Source organism: Balaenoptera borealis (assembly GCF_965194805.1).
Source record: "Balaenoptera borealis genome assembly, chromosome: 4".
Taxonomy (NCBI): Eukaryota; Metazoa; Chordata; class Mammalia; order Artiodactyla; family Balaenopteridae; genus Balaenoptera; species Balaenoptera borealis.
The window spans coordinates 50,956,321-50,982,899 of record NC_138861.1 but is presented as its reverse complement, the minus strand read 5'-3'; the positions used below and the strand labels follow the sequence as shown (position 1 = coordinate 50,982,899).

At 40.7% G+C, this 26,579-nt stretch overlaps 1 long non-coding RNA gene across 1 annotated transcript in view; it reads left to right on the top strand.

Moving 5' to 3' along the window:
• Window positions 1-26,579, top strand: part of LOC309628318 — a 519,843-nt gene that overhangs the window by 384,416 nt on the left and 108,848 nt on the right. The window lies entirely within an intron of this gene.

Genomic DNA, 26,579 nt, shown 5'->3' with positions numbered 1-26,579 from the left:
CAGTACATAGGCTACCAAGGAAGCCTGTCAGGGATTGTAGAGGTAGTGATGGGGTGCGGATGAGGGATCTGAGCGTTCACATATCACAGCGAGTTTGAAGCCAATGAGCTCTTCTGCCAACTGGATTCATTCTTTGGATGGGCTTGACTTAACCTGCTCTGAAGAAAAATCAAAAGTATGCTTTTTCTGGGGACAGAAAGATGTAAATGCAAGGGTCTGGCAGTGGGGGAGAGGGAGGAAAGGAGGTTGATAAACAGGGACAAAAAAAATGTTGGCAGCCAAAAAAGGTGCTGTATATTAGCTACTATGATCTAAAATGGCCCAGCAGAGATCAGCGCAACATCTGCCTTGCTCATTTCCTGCGTGCCTACATATTCATGCCCAGCTTTCTGAATTCTCTGGAGGCACTTGAGTATATAGGAAGATGAGTTCCAATGAGCTGCAGCCTCCTGCTTTGCTAAAGGGATATAAAAAGAAATCTTGCTTCCCTGATTCAACTTCAGCATTTTTGAGTCTTTACTAACCAAAGCAGATTTTAGGTACATGTGAAAGAAGATATGAAAGATAAAACAAATACGTAAGTTGGACGAATGTATGCTCACTGTATTAGAGGCACGTGATAGAGAAAACAACAAGAGCCCTGAACCCAGAAGGACTTGAGTTTCAAATCCTGGCTCCACCTCTTATTAGCTGTGTGGTCAGGTCATCTACCTGCACTGAAGCTCAGTGTCTTCATCTGTAAAATAAGTAGATACATGGTGCTTTGAGGATCAGCTAATATCTGTGAAATGTTGGACATGCGATAAGTAGTCAATAAATAACAGTGTTTATTATTTAGAACAATTCAAGTATTCATCAAGCTCTTTTTCTTCATGCCAAGTTGCTCGGGGATTTGCCTGAATTATCTGGAGCTACATCAGCTCTACCCTTAACCTTGACCTTGATCAACAAGTCACAGGTTCTTGTCTCTGAACAATACACTAAGTCCAATAAACCATTTCCACATCTTCAAGCTTCTCTTTATATAACCTTATATAACTCTTCCTTCTGTTTCATCAATCCTACGCTCTGCCTTTCCTCAAGTCTCACCTTTTCTTCTCTCAAAATCCTCCTTATCTTCCAAGGTTGAGTTCAAAAGCCAATGTTTCAGTCAAGCTTTGCTAGACACTCCTAGTCAAATTTGATCCCTTTTTACTCTGCACCCATTTCTCCATTTATTCATGCATTCCATAAACAATTATTGAGAACCTGCTAGATGCCAAGGAATTTGATAGATGCCCAGGATCAAAGGGGAGATGCCTAGAAACAAAGATGAACAAGACACAGTCCCCATTGTCCCAGTCTAGTGAGGAAGACCGAGAATTGGACAGATGATTGCATTCGAGTGTGATACAAGTAATAAAGGTGCACACATGGCACTTGGAGCCCATGGGAGAGACTCTTTTCCAACAGCAGTTGCTTATACCTCTGGTTCACACTCCCTTTGATTTTCTTTGCCTCATAGTTTATTGCTAACATAACCATCTTCCTCCTTACACTGTGAACTCCTTGAGGCCAGATGGTGTCTTATTCGTCTTTGTATTCTTTTAGCGTCTTCCACAATATGCTGCAAATAGTAGGTGTCCAATAAATATGATCTGAATGTATTATCAATATGTGGATGAAATGAAGCCATCAGCACCGAGTACTTGCAAATGCCTTGGTCTGTCTTGAAAGATCCATACTCTGTGAAAGGCAATATATAGAGAGTACATTATTATAAGAAGTAGAGTATTAAAGCCAAGTAGCCTGAGTTCAAATGCCCATACCAGTCTTTAATAATTGTTTACATTAGGCAAAGTCCTTCATCAGCCCATATCTCAGTTTCTTCATCTGTTAAATGCAAATGATCATAATAGTATCTACCACCAAGGGTTGCTATAAAGATTAGAGGGATTAATCTACTCATTAAAAGTACTTAGAAAAGTGCCTTAATGGTAGCGTCTAATAAACATTAGTTGTCATTCTCTTCCTAAACAGATTCAAAGACCTTCACTCCTGTAGAACATGGACTACTGAAGGCTGATCAAAAATTTGAATTCCACAGGTAAACGTTTAGTTTCAATCTTTTGTACGTCATGCCAAGCCTAGTTGCAACGCTAGTCTCTTACAAATCCAGAAACTGCTAATTTATAACTTTTACAACACTCCTTACCTTTTTTAACCACACTAGAAAATATAATGCTATCTTGGTAAAGGCCAATTTGAAATGATCAATTCTGTTTATTGACTAACATCAATGTGAAAAGCCTTAATAAAAATAACAAAAATTCCCATTTACGATGTTGCAGTTATGTGTTATGTACTTTACATATATTATTTCCAATCCTTAGAACAATATGCAAAGTAGATACTATTAGATCCATTTTATAGATGATAAAATTGAGGTGCAGGGAGATCAGGGTCTTCACCTAAAGGTCTCACTATTGCAAGTAGTTTGACATGCACTAGCTCTATCTAACCCTTATCCTTTCACTCTTTACATTATGTCTCTAACTAGTTTGTTCTTGGCTTCATTATCCTCGATCTGTTTGTTCAGCACCATGAGAAAGATGAAATTTCCAGACAGAAGTAGGAATGGTGGAATATCAATTTGATCATTGAAAATACTTCGCCTTATAACTTCAACAATTTCGTGTGATTCAAGGTGGAAACAAGGTTCCAAGTCTCCTGATCCCACTCCCATTTTCCAGATAGTTCTATAGAAAGGTTAACTGACATATGGCTACTTATCTGTCTTTCTGAGATTGGTTTGCCAGTTTCAATATTTAATAGCCATTAAACCTAGTTTATCTTTTTTCATATATTTAAACTCTCTTCGCATGCTAAACCCATCAGTTTTTATTCTGTCCACTACAGATTTAGAGACAGCTGGTCATTGCCATCTTTACAATTATCCTTCAAATGGTCTAAGGCAGCGCTGTCCGAGAGAAACAGAATGCAAGCCACACATGTGATTGTTAATTAACTAGTAGCCACTTAAAAAAAAAAAAAAAAAAAAAAAAAAAACTAAAACAGAACAGGTGAAATTAATTTTATTACTGTATTAGTTTCCAGTGGATGCTGTAACAAATCACCAGAAACCCAGGGCCTTCAAACAACACATTTATTCTCTTGTAGTTCTGGAGGCCAGAAGTCCAAAATCAGTATCCCCGAGCTGAAAGCAAGGTGCAGTAGGGCTGCACTCCCTCTGGAGGCCCTAGGGAAGAATCACCCCTTTCTTTTTCCAGCTGCTGGTGGCTGCTGGCAGTCCTGGCTTGTGGCCACATCACTCCGACTTCTGCCTCCATCTCCATATGCCACCTTCCCCTCTGTGTGCATGTCCAAATCCCTCTACCTTCTCTCATAATGATATGCCTGATTCCATTTAGGACCTACTTGAATAATCCAGGATAATCTCCCCATTCCAAGATCCTTAACTTAAGCCTTAACTTAATCACATCTAGAAAGATTCTTTTTCCAAATAAGGTAACATTTACAGGATCCAAGAATTAGGCCCTGATGTCTTAGGGGGCCATTATTCAACCTATTATAAATAATATATTTTATTTGATCTAATATATCCAAAATATTACCATTTCAATGTGTAATCAATATTTTATACTAGATCTTCCAAATCTGGGGTGTGTGTGTGTGTGTGTGTGTGTGTGTGTTTATACTTACAATATGTCTCAATTAGAATCAGTCACATCTTAAGAGTTCAAAGGCCACATGTGGCTCCTATAAGGGACAGTGCAGTAAGGAATGCTTTAATTTTCTCATCAAGCAATTTTCTTTCCTTGCTCAGAAGCAAAGAAGCATCTACCAGGTTCCTCAATAAAGGTGTCTTCATTCAATTTTTTTTTGCTTTTTATCACCAGGAGTATAATTCCTATCTTTCTGCCTCGGTTTTTTAGAAAATTGTAAATCACTATATAGTTCTTTCAAAAGCCACTCAAATACACTGCCAAAGTCTCCTGTTCAGTATCTCGTGGTCATTCATGCTCATACACTTGGTGTAACTGAGAACTGCAACAAAACAGCAAAAATAAAGGAGTCAGCCACTCTGCAGACTAGAGGTGGATGCTTGAGCAGTACAGCAGGTTACGGATAAAGAAACATGAGGGACATAGAATCAGTGTCTAGAGAAACTTCAGAAAGAAATAATCCCATTTCAGCACAGAAAATATGCATTTATTCACTCATTCAGCAAAGGTACTATGTCCTAAGCACAGTGCTAGGTGCTAGGGAGGAAATGGTGAAAGGAAAAAAGATATAGTCCTTGCCCCCTTGCAGTTTAGAGTCTAGAGAGGAGGCAAAGACAAATGGGAAAACTGCGACCATGGTCTTTTCTAACAAGGAGCAGAACATGATTCTCTGAGAGCGAGATTTTGACCTTGTCAGGGGGTTCAGAGACAATTTCCTTAAGGAAATGATGATTAACCTAAGTCATGGAGCATAAGTTAGAATTAATTCAGTGACGAGGAGAGGAAAAGACACTACAGGCAAAAGAAACTCATGTGCAAAGTCCTTTCAGTGGAAGGAATCATGATGAGCTGAGGGACAAAAGCCAGCACGTGTGGGGTGATGCAGACAACAAGTGGGGGGACCAGGCACAAGATGAGACCCGAGAGGTAGGAGGGGACTCGATTATGTGACCATGGAAGACAGTTTTATCTTCTTCCTATAGTAAATAGTAATCCACTGACAGGTTTTGTGCTTTGAAAAAATTGTTCTGCTGGAGTGTGAAGAACGAACTGCTGAGGGGACAAGGGTAGATAGAGATTGGAGAGGGGACAAGAATATGTACAGGTGGAACAGTGAGGGGGCTATCACAGAACTCTGGGCAATATGGCACCCTGGAGAATATGGAGTCATCCTTGCATCATATCTTGTTCTTACATACCTTGTTCTTACATATCTCGTCTAATCCATTAGGAAATCCCATTGGCTGAATCCAAATGAATCCTTTTATCACTTCTAATATTAAACGGTGATCCAAGCCACCACAATTTCTCCTCTGGACTATATCAATTATCTTGTCTGGTCTCCTTGTTTCCAATATGGACCTTATAGTTTATTCTCCTACACATAGAAGCCAAAGGGATTCTCCTAAAATATAAGTCAAACCATGTCACTGACCAGCTCAACACCCATCTCACTAAGAATGAAAGCCAAAGTGTTTCCAGGTGCTTCCTGATCTGGCCCCCAAATCTAATCTCATCTCCTACCACTCTCCCGTTTGCCACAATGGTCAACTTGGTCTTCTTTAAACAAACCAGGCATCGCCCTAACTCAGGGCCTTTGCACTTGCTGTACCCTCTGCCTAGAACACTCTTTTCTTATACACTCATGGTCCCTCAGCTAAAAGTCACCATTTGTATTTCCATTCAGTCCCTTATCATTTAGGTCCCTCAATTAAAACTGCAACTCCATATTTTATATCAAAGAAGGTGAGGGAGCAAACCACAGAGATACCTGGGAGGAAAGCATTCCAAGCTGTGGGAATAGCAAATACCAAACCTGAAGCAGGAGCTCAAAGAACAAGGAGGCCAGCCATGTGGAGGCATGTTGGTGGAAGGTGAGGTGGGAAGGGCAGGCTATGTTCGAGGTAACAAGGACAAGCTTGTGTAGAATTTGCATGCACGTCTTTGTGAGGACATTGCTTTCACTCTGAGATGAGAAGTCATTGCAGGGTTCAGACGAGAGGAGTGGTGTGAGCTGACATATTTTAACAGGTGTGTTCTGGATGCTATATTGAAAATTGACTAAAAGGGGGCAAGGGTAGAAGTGAGGAGTTTGGTTATGAAGCTATTATAACAAACCGAATAAAACACGATGGCACCTTGGACAAAGCTCATAGCAGTGGACGAGGTGAGAAGTGTTCAGATTCTGGATATATTTTGAAGGGAGAGCTATCAGAATTTTGCTGAAAGATCAAATGTGTGGTGTGAGAGAAAGAGATCTGGGGCCTGAGCAGTTGGAAAATAGGATGGTCATTAACTGGGAGGGGGAAGACAACAAGTTTGGGAATAGTTATCAGCAGCCCATTTTGGATGTTGACTTCAAATGACCATTTGACATCCAAGTAGAGATGTCAGAGAGGCTGCTGGATGCACTCAGGGGAGAGGTCTGGGCTGGAGATATACATTTGGGAGGCATCAGTGTATAGATGGTATTTTCAGCCTTGAGAGCTTGGGTGAGATTGCCAAGGGAATGGCAGCTGCTAGCAACTAAAGGTATCTTCTATAAAATGGAAAAGGAGTAGGTTCACTCTTGCAACATACTGAGAAAATGGTCATTCTGGGCTATAACCTACTCAGTGGGAAGGAGCCTCCAATGGTAGGTGAAGGAAATGGAGTAATCTGGGTACATGGTGGCTCCAAGGGTCTGAACTACTGCTCACAAGTACCAGTGCTGTAGTTAACCTCGCAGAGAACGTGTGGCCAGATTAGCTCCCTGGGCCCAACTCCCTGTTATAAAAGACTCAAGTCTCTTCCAGGACCAAAGCCCTTACATGAGTTACAATGCTGAGGTCACCCCTGAGCTGATTTATTGTCCTGGGCACGATTTTATAGCTATACTTCCTCCACCCACATCACTTTCATTCTGACACTCAGCTCCAGCAATTCGCAAAAGCTCCTGGGTCATAGTAATTATAATGATGATCACGATGATCCCAATTCCCTGACCATGGCCAAAGGGCAAGCTGTTGTAAACCCAAAGAGGGAAACTCTCCGCAGCCAGTCCCAGGGCAGAGGAAACGGCAGGTCTGACACCCATGGTCTTCCACTTCTCACCCCTACTTTACTGCCGGCTTGGTTCTTTATGGGGGTCTGACCTGGGTCATGAAAATGGAAGTCAACGCACCCAGTTTGTGGGAGGTGGGAGATGATAAAACACAGGGATGGAATGGGTGGAAAGGGTTTCTAACGTGTCAAGTGCACACATGTTAGCGTAACTGTTCTTTCCACTGTTACCACTGTTTCCATATCACCACCAACATCGTCATCACTGTCATCATCACCGAAGAGGGATTTTTACAGCAGCACACCCAGAATCCTAAGCCACACTGCTCCCCACTATTTCCTCCTCTCCCACTCACTCACTGAGCCCTGCTCAGACTTCCAGTCTAAATGAGCAGCCAAAGTCATAACTTGGGCAACCAAAGTCATGGAGACAGTCCCAACGCTCTCCATATTTTGCCTCTCTCTTGCCTTCCTGCCCCATCTCCTGCCAGTCTGTAAAGTGATTACTCCTTATTAACCTATGCCTCATGTGTGCTACTCAATGGCAGAAGTTTCCTTTTTGGTTGTGCTGGCTAAAAATCTCAGGTGAACTGAACCTCAGAGCTTTTGAACTGAAAGATGCATCTTGAGCACCCCAGGTGCAGAGGAGGTGGGACTCAGATAAACAGCCAGGGGTGACAAGGAGATAGAGTTTCCACTGGCCCTATGAAAGACCTGACAGAATTTTTATATACATAAAACTATTTATTCAATTAATCCATTTAAAAAATATGTGAGATCCACCAGATTTGTTCCAAGAATATAACTGATGTATGAGTGAAGTGATTAGCAGTGAACTGAAAATATAATGGTGAGCAAAATAGGTGTTTTCCCTGCATTCATGAAACAAAGTATAGTGACGGAGACAGACAGTAATCAAATAAATACCTCCATATATGCACGTACATCATGTGACATGGAGGGAAAGAAAGAAGTGCTATAAATGAAAATAATGTGATACATCTTTTAGTTGTGGGGAAAGGGGATCATGGAAGGTTCTCTGAAGAAATGGCACTTAAGCTGAAATATGAGCAGACATTAGCCAAGGAAAGAGAAGTGTGTGATATGAGAGAGGGTCCTTCTCACAGAAAGAACAGGATGTGCAAAGGTACTGAGGCAGGAAAGAGAAACTGGAAGAGACTGGTGACAAACTAGAGCAATGGAATGCAGAATAGTGGTTGACTGGGGCTGGGGTCCAGAGGGTCAGCTGCAAAGGGGCACGAGGGAATGTCTTAGGGAGATGGAAATATTCTATAACCTGATTGAAGTGATTGTTACATGACCATATACTATTGCCAAAATTCACTTAAAATAACTGAATTTTATTGTATATAAGTTATTCCTCACCAAAGCTTGGTGGGTGGCAGTGAGCTTTTTGTGCTTTCTTCTTTAAGTCTCAATTTAAGGTGCACACTAACCTGACTTCACCTAATATACAAACAAAGCAAAGAAATGCACAAAACTATTAAATTGAGTGTATTTGTTGATGAATTTATTTACTTTTTCATTTATTCATGACTCGTGTTTTAAAAAATAATTTAAGTTGGAAGGAGAAGATTTAGAATTCTAAGAGCCATTTGATATTTATATTTTCACATCTAAGATTAAGGTACTTGAACTTCTGAGCCTCTTTCCTCATCTGGGAAAATGGGGAGAAAATATCTCTCATATCAGGTTGTTGAGCAGATTATCTCATTTAATCTCCTTGGAAGATGTCAGTTCCAATAGATACATAGTATGTCCTCATTCACTAGCACTCTCTTTGGTATCTAAAACTCAAGCAGACCCACTCCTGGGCATATATCCGGAAAAGGCAAAAACTCTAATTTGAAAAGATACATGCACCCCAATGTTCATAGCAGCATTATTTACAATAGCCAATATATGAAAGCAAGCTAAGTGCCGATCAACAGATGAATGGATAAAGAAGATGTGGTACATATATACAATGGAATATTACTCAGCCATAAAAAAGAATGAAATAATGCCATTTGCAGCAACATGAATAGAGCTAGAATTATCATACTAAGTGAAGTAAGTCAGACAGAGAAAGACAAATATACAATATCACTCATATGTGGAATCTAAAAAAATGATACAAATGAACTTATTTACAAAACAGAAGTAGACTCACAGACACAGAAAACAAACTTAGGGTTACCAAAGGGGAAAGGGGAGGGGGAGGGATAAATTAGGAATTGAGATGAACAGACACACATAAAATAGATAAACAACAAGGACCTACTATACAGCACAGGGAACTATATTCAATATCTTGTAATAACCTATAATGGAAAAGAATCTTAAAAAAAAAAAAAAAATATATATATATATAGGTATATATACATATATCTGAATCACTTTGCTATACACTTGAAAGTAACACAACATTGTAAATTAACTATATTTTAATTTTTTAAATAAATAAAGTCAAGCAGATTGCCAGGTTATTCTGATAAAATCAGCTTCCACAAGGGGTGATGTGTAACTGCATGTGTTGTTCTGCCTGTATGTGTTGTTCTGTATGTGCTGTATGTGGGTACCTATGTGGCAGGACCTTGGGGGGCAGAGCAGAAACAGTGGGGGATGGGCAGTGCTGGTGTGCAAGGAGGTGTCAGCTCTACCTTAACTGGTCGTGTTCCCCACCCCAGTGTGGCAGAGACATTATCACTCAGGGGCCCAGCACATACATGTTCATCCAGAACCTGCCTGAGATCTCATCCACGTGAAGGGACAGAACAGAATGAGACATTTCCGAACCTCTCCAAAGAAAAGTGAAACAAAGATTGCAAAGACAGTATTCAATTTAGACGCAAAAAAAAATTGCACATGTAAAGCACCTCTTGAGTTTTACCCAAGCTCTATTTTCTCTCTTCTCTCATCCTTTTTATTATCTTCTTTTCATTTTGTTACTATGACCTTCTAAAGTCATAAAGATGAAATTTCTGACTTTCCAACGTCATAAACAGACTAAATTCATTGTTAAAGACTGAAAGAATTCACTTTGACTCCCTTGGGTTTTCAATTACCCAAGAAAACCTCGCTTTCAGTGGAAAAAGGCCACGCTTTCAACCAAGTTGGGGTGTCTCTGGAGCGAGGAATTGTGTTGATCGTCACCATAAAAATGCACAGGCAGAGGGCAGACAGGCAGAGAGCTCTGGAAAGGCTGGTAGACAAAGGCGGTGTTATGTGTCGTACACCTATTCCCTGCAAAGGGATTGTTTAAGTGGAGATGGCTGGTGGACACTCACAGGAAAGAGCCTTCATCTGGGAATAAAGGGCGCCGCCCGCCGCCGTGGAAGCCCTCCATCTGTCGCTGCCCATCGCCCGACTTCCACGGCGCTGGCTGCACTCATTGAAAACACGGATGGATCTGTGCCCCGCATGATCACTTTTAGGAAATCACTGAGAGTTTTTCAGGTAGGACCAGCCCCAGCTGACTCCTTGCTTCTCCAAGCCAAAGGGGTATCCATTTGGGGGCTTTCCGGCTGCTGCTTTCTTTTGGTCCCTTGTTCCTGATAACGTCCCTCACTGAACTCGCCCGTCCGCTCCCCACACCCCCAGCCTTGGATCACTCTAGCCATAAATATGGCCAGAAATTTGTTAAGCTACAAAAGCATCTTTCGCTTTGGGGCCCAATCCAAGTCAAGGCCTGAGTAGAGCACCTTCCTCTGCAAAAAGAAAAAATGGAAGCCCGGTATGGATGTGAGCTCTGGAGAGGGTACAGCTTTGGCATTTGCAAGCCAGGTCACTGCTGTCCTCTGAAGGGTTAAAAAGTCCTAAGTTTCAATAACTGGCCAGAGAGGAGTAAAGGGTCCTCTCAATGGCGAACTAGCAGCGAGCGGCAATACCGACCCCCACGTACCTTTCTTTCTCCTTTCAGGTGAGGCGACCCTCACAGGTGACACAGATCATAAGCCGTAGCATCTCCTGAGGGTGCACAGAAGTCGATCCTGCGCTGAAAATGTTTGACAGCTCAGCTTTACCCCTTGTCTCCATCTGGGGCAGATGAGGCGAGCATATTTGTCAGCCCTGTTCTGCACCTAAATGAAACTGAGGCACAAATATGTGAAATAACACACAGTCTCAAAGGCTAACGGATTCAACTCCTCACTAATAAATTAGATTCTTTCTGTGAGATCACACACTCTTGAAAACATCCACCTGGCTCTTCCAAATAACCTCTGTGTCCCCCCCCAGGACAACGACGCGGTGGAGGGGGGTAGGGATCTGAATTCATGTTTACGCTGCCTAATGCCGAATCACACGCATTGATGTACTGTCACCAGGAGTGAAGGGTTTTCTATTTATTTACTAGAGGGAGGCAGTGTGTCACAGCAGTTGTGTAAAGATAGAATCCAGAAATCAAAACTCTTTTTCTGCTTTGTCCCTTCACGCTTTTGATCAGGCCACCTAAACACATCCTGTCTTGGATGAAATGTAAGGAATAAACTATCTTCTGCACAAGGAGACTTTTGAAACCTTATTAAGATTTGTATCGCAAACAGAGCTAAGCGGTTCAAATTACTAAAGGTTCTATTATTTAGCATTTGTTTACTCCTACCATGATATTTATTAAACAATCAGTGTAGGGTGCTGTTGTTCCATGTGATGCATTCTGGAACACCTGACCTTTTTTGGGGGGCGAGGGGGTGGTGGATGAAGTTATTTAGCCCTCGGCCAGCTTTCTTCCAAAAACGTCTACATGAAAGCCAAAAGAGAATTAACGGGGATGTGGGAAGTCACATAAACACAGCTGAAGAAAGCATATTGTCTTGATTTCAGCTTGAAATCTGTGTTAAATTAGTAGTAGGAAGTTTAGCAGCAACGCCTCGCTTCCTAAAACATCATTTTTTTTTTTGTTCAATTTATTGCAGCACTAGTCACTGTTGTGGGAATTTAAAAATTGAAAACATTTCAAGCTTGCCCTAAAAACTCATAAATCCAGAAGATGAATTTACTTTTATGATTTTATTCGTTTGAATAAACGAGTGATTTTATTCATTTATTTGCCTTATACACCTGGGTAGGCTTGCAAGAATATTTATTTTGTTAATTGTTGACACTGATATCATAAACTTAGAACTGTTTCGAGATTTTTTTTTAAATCCCAATTAACCTCTTAGAACATTTTGTGTTTAAAGCACAATATGCAGATGCTATTGAAATAGTTTTAGGGTCCTAAAGAGATTTTTTGACAGGGAGCCCAAATCAGGATTTACATAATGGATTTTGGTCTTGTAAAAGGTACTCATAACTCTTGTTAAATTTCTACATGCTTTTTCTTTAATTCAGGTTCACAAAAGCTAAAAATGGGACTAATCCAAGATAAAAGTAGGAACAAAGTGATTAAAATGTTCCTCCATTTTGATAAGGGCACTAGGTTAAGAGGAGAATGCCATTGTTGATGTCAGCATCCCAAGCCAAAGATAAACACGTCTGGGCTGCTCTTACTTCAGATTCAGGCAACATTTTTCTTTGTTAATGAGCATTTCTTTTTCTGCAAAAGGAAGAAAAATTTTATCTTAAATTTCATGGCTTCAGGCCAAGAGAGATCTTTTCTTCCCTCTCTGCCTTCACCCGTTAACAAAAACAACAAAATTCCTCTTTTTTCATATTTATCTTTGTATTTTTGTTAATATCCTTTTACTTCCATCTCACTAGGACTTTTGTACCTCCTACTTTTGTGTGTGGGGGAATGGATTCACTCAAATTAATGTTTCTTTTAGCCCTTTCTCTTGAAACCCCCATTTAAATGAGTCCATGACTGTGAAAGGTACCGGGTTTCTTGGGGCTGAAGTTGTTGAGTATAACTTCGTGGCTGTGTCTCTATGGACATTTAAAATGTGTTTTCTTTTGTTTGGGTGAGGTTTACTTTACCACTGCCTGCTATTGTAAGAGTGGAATATGTCCAGTCATTTGTTTCTAAAAGAATGTGGTTATTAGCCATGTCCTTGGACTTTAACATCCGCTACAAAAAGATGGCTGAGTATACCAGAGTCCATGCAATAAAATTTGGACCTGGGTTCATAGCAGTAGTCCTTCTTCCTACCAAGAGAAGCATACATGGGGAGAGATTTTCTTCCCTTTTAGCAGTGGGAGGAATTGATCCAAGCTCAAATAGTACAATAGCACCATATAGTAAAAAACCAATGGGGCCGGGCATTAGAAGACCTTCTGAGTGAACCCTGTGCTGTCGTTCAAGACCAACTCTTCTCCACCAAGAATTCCCCTTATTATTTTTTTTCCTTGACCATGTCATTGGAAAGATTAGATCTGCCAAACACAGTATTTACAAAGTAGAAAATTAAATCTTTATCCCATTTTTTTCCTTCATACACAAGCTATATTCAATCAAATGAATATTCCAGACAGCTACAGATGACCACGTTACCATAATAAGCAGTTATAAAGCAGTGGAAGTTGATTGTGTAATTATCTTAGATAGCTTGACGGAAGGTGAATTTATGATTTCCATTAGGCTTCCGGATATATTAAAAGTAACTTATGACCCTGACTTTCCATTTTTATATGCTCATATTCCACATGAGGTCAAGGCCCAAGATTGGGACCCATTGGCTTATTTTATCCAAACCTCAGTTTTCTCATCTTCAAAATGGGAAAAATAACAGCTTCTGGGCTTACCTCAAGGTTGTTATAAAAAATGAAATTAAATCACATGTTTTAAAGAGCTATACAAGATTCTAGAGATCAATGTAAATTATGCACTGAAGTCATGAAGAAACAGGAAATATGAACCTTAAATTTCTGAATTTAAAAAACTTTAAATAATATCTTAGGAAGGTAAGACATGAGTCAAAAATCTTTCTGATTTTTTTACTTGGCTATACTAAAACGATCAACATGGAAGTCCATTCTTACTTGAACTTAAAAATAGATGAACACCCTCAAACCATTTTCTGAGCTGAACAGGTAATCCCTTTAATATGAGATTGTCATGTTTTGAGTAAACATGGACACTACTTAGGCATATTTCCAGGAAAGAAATGTTAGTTTGGTGGCTATAGTAAACATGTTTGCTGAACCCACCATCCTTGTTTTGGAAATGGCTCCATCCATCATCCTTGTGAGTAGTCATGTTTGTACTAAGTAATCACACTCGTTGGCAACAGACAACTGGACCAGAAGTGAATACCCATCAAATGGGACAAACTGAGCCCATCAGATCCTCTCTCATAAGATTTTGAAATACAACACTCAACATGTAGTTAGGTGATGATGGGCATTTACACTGAAAGGCCATAGAGTCATTCATTCATTTGTTCATTCCTCCATTCATTCCAAAGGTAATTACCTAACAGAAATCAGGCACTGGGCTGAGTCAAGAATAGAGTTCGCCAGAATGTGGAGCCAAAAAAAAGGGCCAAGGTAATGCATAACACAGATTATGGAAAGCAAGAATTAAGAGCCTGCAAAGAAGCAAGTCTGCAGAGATGAAAGGACAACTGATGTGGCAGAGGAAAGCGGAGTAAGAGACCTGCTGAGAGCGGCTACCTGATGGTCTCACCTCTCCTGAACCCTGCCTACCTTTCCTGCTCTTGGCTTCTGTAACATTCCATGATATCCTTATAATAAGTCCTCTCTTCCCGTAAGCCTTTTCAATGGGGCTTGGTTCCTTACAAGCCAATATGCCCCCACCTAAAACAGTTGCCACTGTTAATTTTTAATGTAAACTTGAAACACTTTTTCCCCTAAAATGTAGAGATGTTTCGAGGCCACAAAGCATTAAAGTTAGTAATTAAATATGGAGCGGAGAGAGGAGTTTTGTTCCTCTCTCCAACCCCTGACACAGCACCCCAACTTCTCACCCTGAAAAGCGCATGAGCGGTGTGGAAGGGGGGCGGTTAGCATACCATTTCCCTGGGTCCCAGCATAGGCAGGATACGGGGCTAACTAGCAAGTGACCCAGACAATGAATTCCATTTCTGAGCAAACACATCTCCTCCAGCACAGAAGGATTCTGATTTTATTTAAATCCTGCTCAGAATTAAATCCCAGCAACATCAAGCTAAAAAGGGAGAGCTAGGTGTGGGATGGAGACGGAGGCAGGTTCCTAACTTGATACATCCCGGTGCAATGGCATGCAGTGGGGGGACCGCTGAGTGACAGTGACGGAGGCAGCAGGGAGCAGCCCTATTGGGGGTGCAGGCACCTGGGGGAGGAGCCAGAATGGGTGGGGATTTTACTGTGTCTGGTTGTCTTTCTGGACACATCTACCTCTGAGTCACCTGCCAGTGTAACTAGGTCAGGATACAGATTTTGTGATGAAAGAAAGTCATAGCCAATTCAGAAGGCTTTGGGAATTTTAAGCGACCGTGGTTGAATTTTCCTCAGGGCTGACTTGCCAATAGGTCCTAAAGATGAACTGGAGTTAAAGTCCCTTTTAGGTCCTAATGAGAAGAGGAGAGCAGACTTTAAAGGTGTCTGCTCAGTCTCAGCATCTTCTCTTTCCTGGTCTATTGCCCGCTCCCCCTTCCTAAGGCTTTCTCCCATTTTCTTAAGCTTCCAGTGTGCTCATGAAACCATACATCCCCTCATAAAATTCAGGGTTATGTCCCCAAAGTCATTTACATCTAGGCACAAAGGACTGATGAGGCTACAGGTGAAAATACTCCCAGAACCATGCATTTTAACATAAGACAAAACTGACTAGAGAATCAATCTCCAGGTATGAATTCAAGCATCAGTGGGTTGCAGGATGATATATAGAAGGCAGCAGGGACCCTCATGAGGTTAATCTGAGGGGCTGCACCTCTTCCAGTGTGACTGCATCTGGGCAAACATCTGGTTACACTGGGACCTATCTGATGCAGAGAATGAGAGTGACCAAGAATCGTAGGAAACTGACCCCCTGACACTCACTCCTTCTCCAACCCCCAGGTTGCCCATCATGGTGGGCTACCCCACCAGAATTCCTCAGTAATCCCTAAAGGAAGAAACAAAATCTCTGAAAAGCTTCAGTATCAGATAAGCTCTGGAAAAATCTCTAATGTATAGGTTCAAAATGCTGAACAAAGCCAGGGAGTAGTATTAAAATATTTTGTTGGTGTTCATCAATTGGAAAAAAGTAAAAGGCCATTGATTTTGAATGATGAGAGGTTCTCAGCAATACCTGGTCTTTCTTCTTCCTGGTCATGTGCCCAGTGATCCCATCTGCCCCAAATCTTCCCCTATCCATGTCCACACTGCCACCACTTCCACCCACCACCCGCAGCAAGGCAGACAGTGTCTTTATACCAAAATCAAAGCAAGTATACTGCTAAGAATCCATTTGAGGTTTGAAGTTAAGACAAAGCAAGGGCCAAAGTCTATGGGGGAAAAGTGAGCTAGTAATTCATGAGCACAATTAGAAGAGTGGTTCACAAAGCAATTACGGTCTTCTCCAGTTTTGTGGGGTTTTTTGTTTTTTGGGGTTTTTTTTTTTTTTTTGACTCTTGAAAGCAGAATCTATTTGTTTCTAAAAGAGAATAAGCCAGGTCTTTACAATACACACTTTCTCCCATATTACAAGTGTTCAAAAATTAAGTCTATCCCTGCAAAACTGAAAAGTCTGTCACTGTTGTTTATGTCCCCAGTGGGAGATGCAACTTCATTGTTCAGAGGTAAGTAAAATAATCCTTTGCATCATGATTCTTCCTGAAGAGATTTGCTCTCATGCTCTTTGAACATACCTCCAATTGACTTAATAGCATCCTGGCGAGGGAGGTTCACTTCCTCTTTAAGGCAAAGTGAATTTTCATGATGTGAGCTCACGAGGAACAGTTTCCAAGGGCAGGAAGCTACCAATTTTAGAAAGGAGCAGGCATCTGAGGGAGGATCATTGTCAAGCCAAGGAGATTTGTGTTTTACTGTTCATTTACATGATGTCCATTGTCAAGCCAAGGAGATTTGGGTTTTACTGTTCATTTACATTATGTCCAGTGCTGGCGACCCTCAGTGTCTCCATTTCTCTGTATAAAGTAAGGTTATTTGGGGTTTCTTTTGTGATAGACTTTGCTGCCCCTACAGTCTCCATCCACAAAGTAAAGGCAGAGCCAGAGCACCTAGCCCCTCTGGCACACGTTGTTTCCCAATAGCACAAGTGATACCGAGCTAATGTGATGGCAGCTACATCCTGCATATATGGATGTTCTCCTCCATTCTGGTCCTCAGCCGGTTTTCTTCTCTTCAATTCCATATCCCTCATTGCTCAGATTGTTCCTACAGGGAAAATCTATACAAGAAAGAAGGGAAACCCTAATGCCATCATGTTTGGCACCACAACGAGTAACCACTGTGAAAACCATTTATAAAAATGCTATTATTCTGTTTATAATCTGCTTTCATGCTGGCTTTTAACTAACTCGAGGAGTAGCTGCACTAAGGTAGAAAGGTTTGTGACCCATCTGTTGAGTGTATAATTTCCTTTTCATTGGCTAGCACAGCCCAATAAAAAAAAAATATTATTAGGTACACTAACTCAATCAGCAAACGAATGACAGGCAGATGGTCTTCAAAAACAATACCGACCATGAATGCCACAGAGCCAGCCACAAAGTGGGCCCCAGCTTCTAGGCAGCCTTTGTCTGAAAACACTCCACTGGGTTAAGTGATGCAAACTACAGCAGAAAGAGAGAGAAGCTGTGTGTAAATGAGGGAGAAGTTAACGGCCTCTGAAGGGCTCTATGAAAGGCTATGATAATTCTACTGGGGAAAAGAAAAAAAAGACATCCTACTTAAATAATATATGTTTGCTATGGTGCTGAAATCCAATAGATCATGTTCACATGGCACTTCTGTTCTAAATCCTTATTTTAGGCAGTTTTTTTTTCTGTAAAGGGCCCTTTATCTGACAGAGTTTTCTCAAGTTGTATTTCAGCCGAGTGATACAATTTGGTGAGTAGAAGTTTCTGTATGAGAGGATTTTACTGGTTGAATAAAAGACAAGAGGCAGGAGAAAGAAAGAAGGAAGGAAAGAAAGAAAGAAAGAAAGAAAGAAAGAAAGAAAGAAAGAAAGAAAGAAAGAAAGAAAGAAAGAAAGAAAGAAAGGAAGAAAGAAAGGAAAGAAGGAAGGAAGCAAGGAAAGAAGGAAGGAAGGAAGGGAGAAAGAGAGAGAGGGAGGGAGGGAGGGAGGGAGGAAAGAAAAGAAAGCGACTTAAAAGATTTCAAAAAATCAGTGAGGTCAGAAACTGGCATTGGTAATTTCAAAGAGTTTAGCACATTGCCTGATATATAGAAAACAATAAGTTACTAACGATGATAATGTGCATAGTATATACATATACACACAGAGTATGTGTGTGTGTGTGTATATATATATATATATATATATATATATATATATACACATATATATGTAATAAAATCTAGGAAATATTCCTAGATTTGAAATTAAGGACAAAATATCTGAATTCATATGATCATATGATCATTTCAATTCATATATCTTAACACATACCATAAAATTCTTCTATATATGTGTATAGTAATAATTTATACCCCGTTAGTAATGGACGAGTAACCCTTGCCTACAATGAGAATCATTTTTTTTAAACTTTCTTTAATAGGTTAAAATATGGTTATCTCATTACTCATTAAATTTGGGGTTCTTTAAATTTTTTTTCAATATTTATTAAGCTTTTACATTTTTTTTCTTTTTTGTGTGAATTGGTAAAATTCAGAGGCCATTAACTTCTCCCTCATTTACACACAGCTTCTCTCTCCTTGTACTTTTGCTACCTGGGTCATTTTAATTCCTTGTTCCAAATCATTCAGAGACACACCTATAGCATCTCCCCAATGTTTATTTCAACTCTGCTCTGCCATCATTTCACACCTATACCACACAGTGGCTGAAACAGCTCTCTCCACTTTCCTTCTTCCTCTTCTCTCTTGCTCCATAACACCCCCATGCCCCCTGCCCCGCCGCCCAGCAATGCTTCTCAATCTTGAATAATCTGGAGGACCTTGTTAAAATGCTGATTCTACAGTCCTAATAAACTCCTGGGTGAGGTTGATGCTGTTCACTTTTCAACCTACTGAGTTACTGGAAGTACCCTGTACTTGATCCAAGCTATTACAGCCCAAGAAATGCATCTCCCTTCATGATTTTCAACTTTTAAAGTGAGAAAGCTACAGATGGGATGCTTCCAAGGGAAAGACAGCTGACTGCCAACACACTTCCCAGAGTATAAATGTCCATGGTCCATGGTGTGAAAACAGTAGTCTGCAATTTTCCATTGTAGTGGTTGATGGCAGAATTTTGATCACCAGTTATCAGTTAGTTTCAGTTATAGGAGTCCATTGATACCCTAGCATCTATTAGTTTATCTGCCATGATCTATTAGCCATTATCACAGATCTTCGGATTCCGGTATCCTGCCAGCCACTCTGGTCTCACTGCCCATTAGGATAATTAACCATGCCTAAGGTGATTAAATGTCATCACTGGCCTTCTGCATTTCCCAGAGCTCCACTTCATGGTAGCGTCTTTTATTGTCCATGCAGCCTGCAAATGAAGCTACCACTGAGCCTCTCGGAGATGCCAAAGGCCTCGGACCAGTGAATTCCACTCTGCCTCGGTGACGGCAGTGTCCTCCGGGGCCTCCCAGAAAACAGAGTGGAGTGATGGGGGCTCTGTTCTCACATATCAATCCATCCTAACAATCCCATCTCCCTGAGCCTTCTGACTCTTCCTGCAACACTTTGTCAAGGCAGTCCAGTGTCCCCACCTCATCACCACGTCCAAGTGTCAAGGAGCCATCCAGGGTCACAGTAGGACCAGTTTCAGGTGCCCTTGCCAGTTCCCTGAACCTTGAGTCATGAGCCAGTGCTCCTGTGTCAATACATGTTCCTCTTCCCAGCTTTAGACTATACCCCCATCTCACACCACCTTGGTCCAACAAGGTATCTGCTCCCACAAATGTTATTCAGGCTCCTGGCCATGAACACTAGCCAGCAAGGGTGGGACTTTGGTGTGTCAGCCATTTCCTAGTAGAATAAAGACTATTTCCCTGCTTGAATTGTGTCAAAACCTGACCCTCTTTCTCAGTCTGGAGGCAATGAGGGGACACAAGGGCATATCATGGGCAGGGCAATGGCATCTTGTAAGACATCTGCTTCAATGAGGTCTTTGCAAGGTCTCCTGGCAAAGGGAAACTGTTATCCTCTTGTAAGAGGGGAAGGGGCTGCTTCTGCCAGACTAAAGGATTCAGAAAGACCTGAGGGGTGAAGATTTTCAGGCTTATGTACCCAGCTATCCCCAAATCAGGGGTCAAGAGCCCACCCTTTTGGAACCCTCTTGCACTGTTGGTGGGAATGTAAATTGGTGCAGCCACTATGGGAAACAGTACGGAGGTTCCTCAGAAAACTAAAAATAAAGTTGCCATATGATCCAGCAATCCCACTCCTGGGCATATACCCAGACAAAACTATAATTCAAAAAGATACATGCGCCCCTATGTTCATTGCAGCAGTATTTACAACAGCCAAGACATGGAAACAACCTAAATGTCCATCAACAGATGAATGGATAAAGAAGATGTGGTACACATATATGATGGAATATTACTCAACTGCTAAAAAGAATGAAGTAATGTCATTTGCAGCAACGTGGATGGACCTAGAGATTATCATACTAAGCGAAATAAGTCAGAAAGAGAAAGACAAATACCATATGATATCACTTACATGTGGAATCTAAAATATGACACATATGATCATATCTGTGAAACAAAAACAGACTCACAGACATAGAGAACAGACTTGTGATTGCTAACGTGGAGGTGGGGGAAGGAAGGACTGGGAGTTTGGGATTAGCAGATACAAACTATTATATATAGGATGGATAAAAACCAAGGTCCTACTGTACAGCACAGGGAACTATATTCAATATCCTGTAATAAACCGTAATGGAAAAGAATATGAAAAAGAATATACATATATATATGTATAACTGAGTCACTTTGCTGTACAGCAGAAATAAAACACAACATTGTAAATCAACTATACTTCAATAAAATTTTTTAAAAAAGGATCCCACCCTTTTAAGGCCCTGACTTTGTCATACAAGACTTGTCAAAACTATGCACTCAGTGTTCTTTGCCATTCAGTTACCCACACAATTAGATCCTGGACCTGATCTTCAGTGGCTGAAGAAGACACCGGTCTCCTTAATCATCACCATACAGGCCCTCTGATGTTCATACAATGCCTGTTATTTTCTCTTTTCAGAGCTTTTAAAGGTGTTAACAAATGCCAACCAACTACACAGTCCTTATTACACCATAGCCCCTCTAACGCTTAAGTGCCACAACCTTAAATAAGCTTGCACGTCACCTCCATCCACTAGAGGTGACTGTCTTAGTAATCGTGATGATGCAACATGTTACACCACTCACTCACAAGCAGCAATGGGGTTTTTGCTATAGTCTGACTGGTGAGGGATGCAGCTCAAAATCCCATCCTAAAGGTCGGCATTCTGGGAACTCTCCTCCTACCAACTGTCTCAGCCTGAGGTCGCCTGAAAGCGGAGCTTGACACAGGTTAAGTACGTGATTCCAGGAATCAGGTGTGTTAGGGTGAGTGGATAGGGAAACAAGAAAATTCCACCCAAGGATGTGTTACTGTATTGGCCACTACTAGAGGCTGCTGGTTGCCAATTCCATGGGACCACCTGAGGAGTCATAAAATGTATCTCCAGTCTGTCAGCCCAGATGATGTAATGGGGGAGCATGCATCCCATGCCTTGTTGGCCAAGGGAGGCCCCGTAGGTATTAACGCCCTCACACTTTCAGGTTGTGTAAGCACAAGTGTGAGCAGTTTCCCGTGGGCATCAGAGAAGTCCGGGGCAGTTTCCCTCATTGGGATAAAGCTCAACAGAAAGTGAACAACTGCATAACCTTCTTTTGTCAAATGGCATCTACTGCCTCCATACATTTTCTGGCATTGGTCAGGACAGGAAGAATTGATACAAAGTTAAAAGTACTAGATTTTAATTGTATTGTATGCTGATTAGGTAAAATCTGTCTACAAAATGCGGATCCACTTTTCCCTGGTTTAGGTTTTGTCCTGCTAGGAGCACTCCTTTCATCTCTTAAAAGGCTCAGCATTGTCATGAAGATTCATACCACCCCGGCTTTGGTTGTGTGAGCTTTTTCAGTAAATTTCTCGTTATTCTTTCAAAATGTCCAATTGAAAAGGCTTTTAGCCAAGATTTAGAAGGTTATCTTTAAAAACAAGAAGCCACTCTGCTTCCTCCAGATATTTATTCCTCTAAAAGTGTTCATTTAAAATTAGAGAGCATCCTTCTCCTCCTTTCTTTTATCCTTTTCTCTTCTCAACCTCTTACCTTTTATTAAATAAATTCTAACACTCTGGACCATATGTCCTTTTAGCATCTCAGGCTGAAATGAGACAGTTGAGCACAGAGAAAATTTAAGTCATCATTATTCACATCTAAATACCTATTATTAAAATGTGTGCATGGGACCGATCATCTTTAATTCCAAATTTTATAAGAACCAATGTGGCGACAATCGAGATAGTCACTAGGAGAAGGAGAAAATAAAAGGGGCCTGAGAGACAGCTCTGTGAAGCGCGGGTGTGTGGAGCCAGCAATGAACCTGACGCCTCTGAGCGTTAACACATGGTCCCTCCATCCAAGATCTGTATATGCAACTCAGCTGCTGAGCTGACAGAAGATTTGGGGTTGTTAACACACACTTCATTAAAATACCAGCTAAAATCCAAGTTCGAAATCCCACAGTTTGTGTTAGTTGATAAAACTCAATTGCTTCTAATTACTGTTAGTGCAGCTTTAAAATAATATTTTGTTGTAATAAAGGATTCAATATGACAAGTGAAAGTTGGCCCCATGAACTGGAAACCCCAGGCCAGAGGGCATATGTGCACATACGGCGTTCCCCGCTCTGCCTGACTTGTTTCTCTGAAAATTTTCTAGGCATTCAACAGGGAAAAAATGACGAGTCTTCAAATGGGTTTTGAAAGGGTGAGGACAGCTCAAACATTGGATGTGATTTGCATCTCTGATTAGTCACCGCAGCTTAAGGAAAACTGAGTTGAAAGGAGACAGGCAGAGTGGTAGTTTCCAGTACTCTTCTGGAGCATGCACCATGACTAGCCAACATCCTCTTCTTGCAATACCCTTCTCGCCCCACCCCCTTCCTAAAAGGTTGTCAACACTGGCAGAGTTGATAAGCTAAGCATCTTCAAGTATTGAAAGTTGTTGCCATTCGCGTTGGACAAAGGAAAGGAAATCTTCTTTCTCAGCAGTCTCTTCCACTCACAGTCATCCAGGAACACTAGTCTTCTTAAGATTTCTCCAGAGGGCTGAGCTACTTCCCACCTCCTGGTCCTCATACTCGCCCCAGCCCCCAACCCTTACTGCCTTCACCTTACCCCTCTTAACCCAGCTAACTCCTACTCAACCTTTATGTCTCAGCTTAAACTCTGGCCCTGATGGAAGTCTTCCCTGACCCTCCATGTTTAAGTTAGGCCCCCATTGTGTAAACACTGTCATCACACCCTGCAGGTCTCCTTCACGGCACTTTTATCAAAACTGTGATTATGTGCATTATCTTTCAATATATTTTTCCTACTAAGCTCCAAAGGATGGGCATCTCTTTTGCCCTGTCCCTTCTACAGTCATTTCCAAAGTGCATGAGGCATAGTAATTGATTGCCTAAGTAAATGATAACAAAGATCAGAAAATTGAGGTGATTTTTACAAGTATTGCAAAGAAAGAATAAGATACTAATATGGAGACATTGGCTGGGAGCAAGGTAAAATGTTTGGTGAAACAGACCTCATTCAGCAAGGAAGAAAGGAAAATCTTCTTGTCCTGTTGTCAGACACCTTAGAGGAAGCTATAAAACTCTTTTGGAGAAACTCAGGGATATATACTGACCAACTGTTCTCTGTTAGGAAAGACAGTCCTGGTTTTCAAGGTCTTGTCACACATGAACAGGTGTCCCAAATTGGTCCATATCTGCAATATCTCTACTTCTGTCTAGGAACTCCTCACTATTTGACTCATGCACAGCCATAAATCCCATCTTAGCCCTGAGCTCTCACATGATACCTTAGAGATAGGTCTCAGGCATAGATCTTCTCCTTCAACCTTCTAGCAATTAAGAATAAAAATCAACTATACTCCAATATAAAATTTTAAAAATTTAAAACAAGATGATCATGGAGAGTAATATTCATAAAAATGAAAACAAATGTAAAGGGGAGGTGATATCTTTTGCCTGACCAGTATCCATTCTACCTTCTCTGGTAGTAACTTCCTGATATCTTTGGTGGAAATGATAGTTCTCCAGTGATCCCCAATGGTTCTCTATCCTCTCCTGGCTAGGCTATTCAGTTGCTCAACTCCTGGAATTTGAATCTTAAACAAAGTATCAGTAAGACAGAAAATGGTTTGAGCTCAGCCATTCTACAAAAAGCACCCTGGAAAGACTGTTGGAGAATGTCTCCTTCCTAGACCCCTGCCTCCCACCTTGAAGTGACAGGGCTCCTTTCATACCTGGATCAGAATCTCCTCTTTAGCCTGCCAGCTGTTCAATATCCTTCCAATAAATATTCTTTTTACTTAAGCAGCCAACCTGTTCCTATTAGTTTCAACCAAAGTGTCAGCCAAATTATCCTGACTGATTCAGGGATTACGAAGATGTGATGATGAAGATGATGATGATGAAAACAAATGTCTCATGAGATTTCATAGAAATCTTCTTTACCAAACCTCAAAACAATCTAAGATTACCACAATCATTTATTCAGTTAACTTCTCCAGAATTAAGTAGTGCGACCTTAAATCAGTTCTCAATGGTATTTGTTTAACATACAAAATACTAGTACACCAAGCAATTCTACAAAGACTGGAACTATGATTTCATCTAATCTCTGTTATTTGGCCTCTATAAGTATCTATTGGATTAAAGAATATATTTTTCCTAAAAGTATCTCACTAAGGAACTCTATTAATATTCATGTTGCAAATGTTTCCCTGTTTAAATATTTGAAAGTTCTAAAAAGGATTTCTGTACAAAAAGTCAAAAGCTTTCATAATCATTGTTAATTACTGTAACACTATTACTTCAATAACAAGCATTCACATATCAACCGAATGATAACATTTTATAAGATAACGTTCTCAAGAAATATTTCTCCAAGTTAAATCTCGAATGCTTACCGATAGTATTTGAAAGTGAATATTCACAGCTCTGTTAGATAGCTATGCTATATAATCAACTGCCCCAAGATTCAGTGGCTTAAACCACAATTATTTATTCTTGTTCAGACATCTGTAGGTCAGCTGAAGGTCAGCTGATCTAGGCTGGGTGACTGATTCAAGTTGCAGGACGAGCTGGACTTGGCTCCTCACTGTAGCTTGGGCTCAGTTCTGCTCTGCAGGTGGGCCTTCTGGACCCCAGATGCTCAGAAGAAGCTCTTTTCTTGGTGGTGCCAGAGGAAGAAGATGGCAAGGCCATCCCACAAGCACATCCCAAGCTTTTGCCTGTATCACAGCCACTAACATTCTATTGCCCAAAGTACATCACACGGCCAAGCCCAATATTGATAGGGAAGGGAAGCATATTTCACACACATAGGCGGAGAGAAGATTGAATATTTCCTGAATAATAATCCAGACTATCACATAAACCAGCAATGCATCTGAAAGACATACCTTGCTTGTGTAAATAACATTATTTTGCTGACTGAATATGATGGTAACTTATTCGATCATATACAAATTCAAGGATTTCAGAAGTGACATTGAAGCTGGCTAATTGGCTGTCCAAAATCTAAGCAGACTAGGGATGATCCCAAGGTCAAAGCTGAAACTTCAGTTCATCCTGACCTAACTTGCCCAAAGCTGCACAGCTTTGTAGTGACACAGCTGGAGGCTTAACTCAGATTTTCTGACTCAAATCCCATGTTCTGAAGCACTAGGCTGCAGTGCTCCAAGTAACTATCATGTCTCCATTTTGGAAAAGAAAAATTGGAGCATTAAATATTTACTGTATGCCAGGCTTAGAGTCGGAGGGTTTACATATATTATTTCATCTTATCCTTAAATCTCATGAGGTCAGAGTAATTTTTCAGAATTGACAGTTAAGGAAATAATTGCACAGGAAGTTTTAAAACTTAACTTTTCTAAGGACAGGCAGGTAGAAACCTAAATTTTGAAACAACCCCATCTGACCACAAAACACATGCTTTTCTATTAAACTACACAATCATCTCAAAATCCTCAGTGATCAGGACTTAAATCCTGTACCTGAACTCATGCCTCTTGACCCAGTGATTTCTCTATTATTGTTCCAGTAACCATATTTCCAAAACCATAAGTTTTGTTTTAATACATGGTTTAAAAACTGATCAAAATAATTGAATTTAAAACTGTCCAACACATTCTGGTTGCCATAAATATATGACATACCCCTTTCTTATTAGTTCAGCCACCATCCATGACTTTTTTCAATATTAAGGAAGGATGAGTCATGTGCATTATTTCAAGTGTATTGTCTTTTACCATTAAGAAAAAATTTACATTGAAAAGGTGAAAGAGGTCTAAACGTTGATCAAAACCTTTCATTTACATGTTCTACTGTCCCCATACGTGGAACAATGCTGCCTCCTGTCACTGATAATAATAATAATAATATAAAATTAGGCTTTTAGGAATTCTCAGCCCATAGAATTTAATCAGGATTCTTTAAATTGACACATTAACTATTCCTTTCAGAT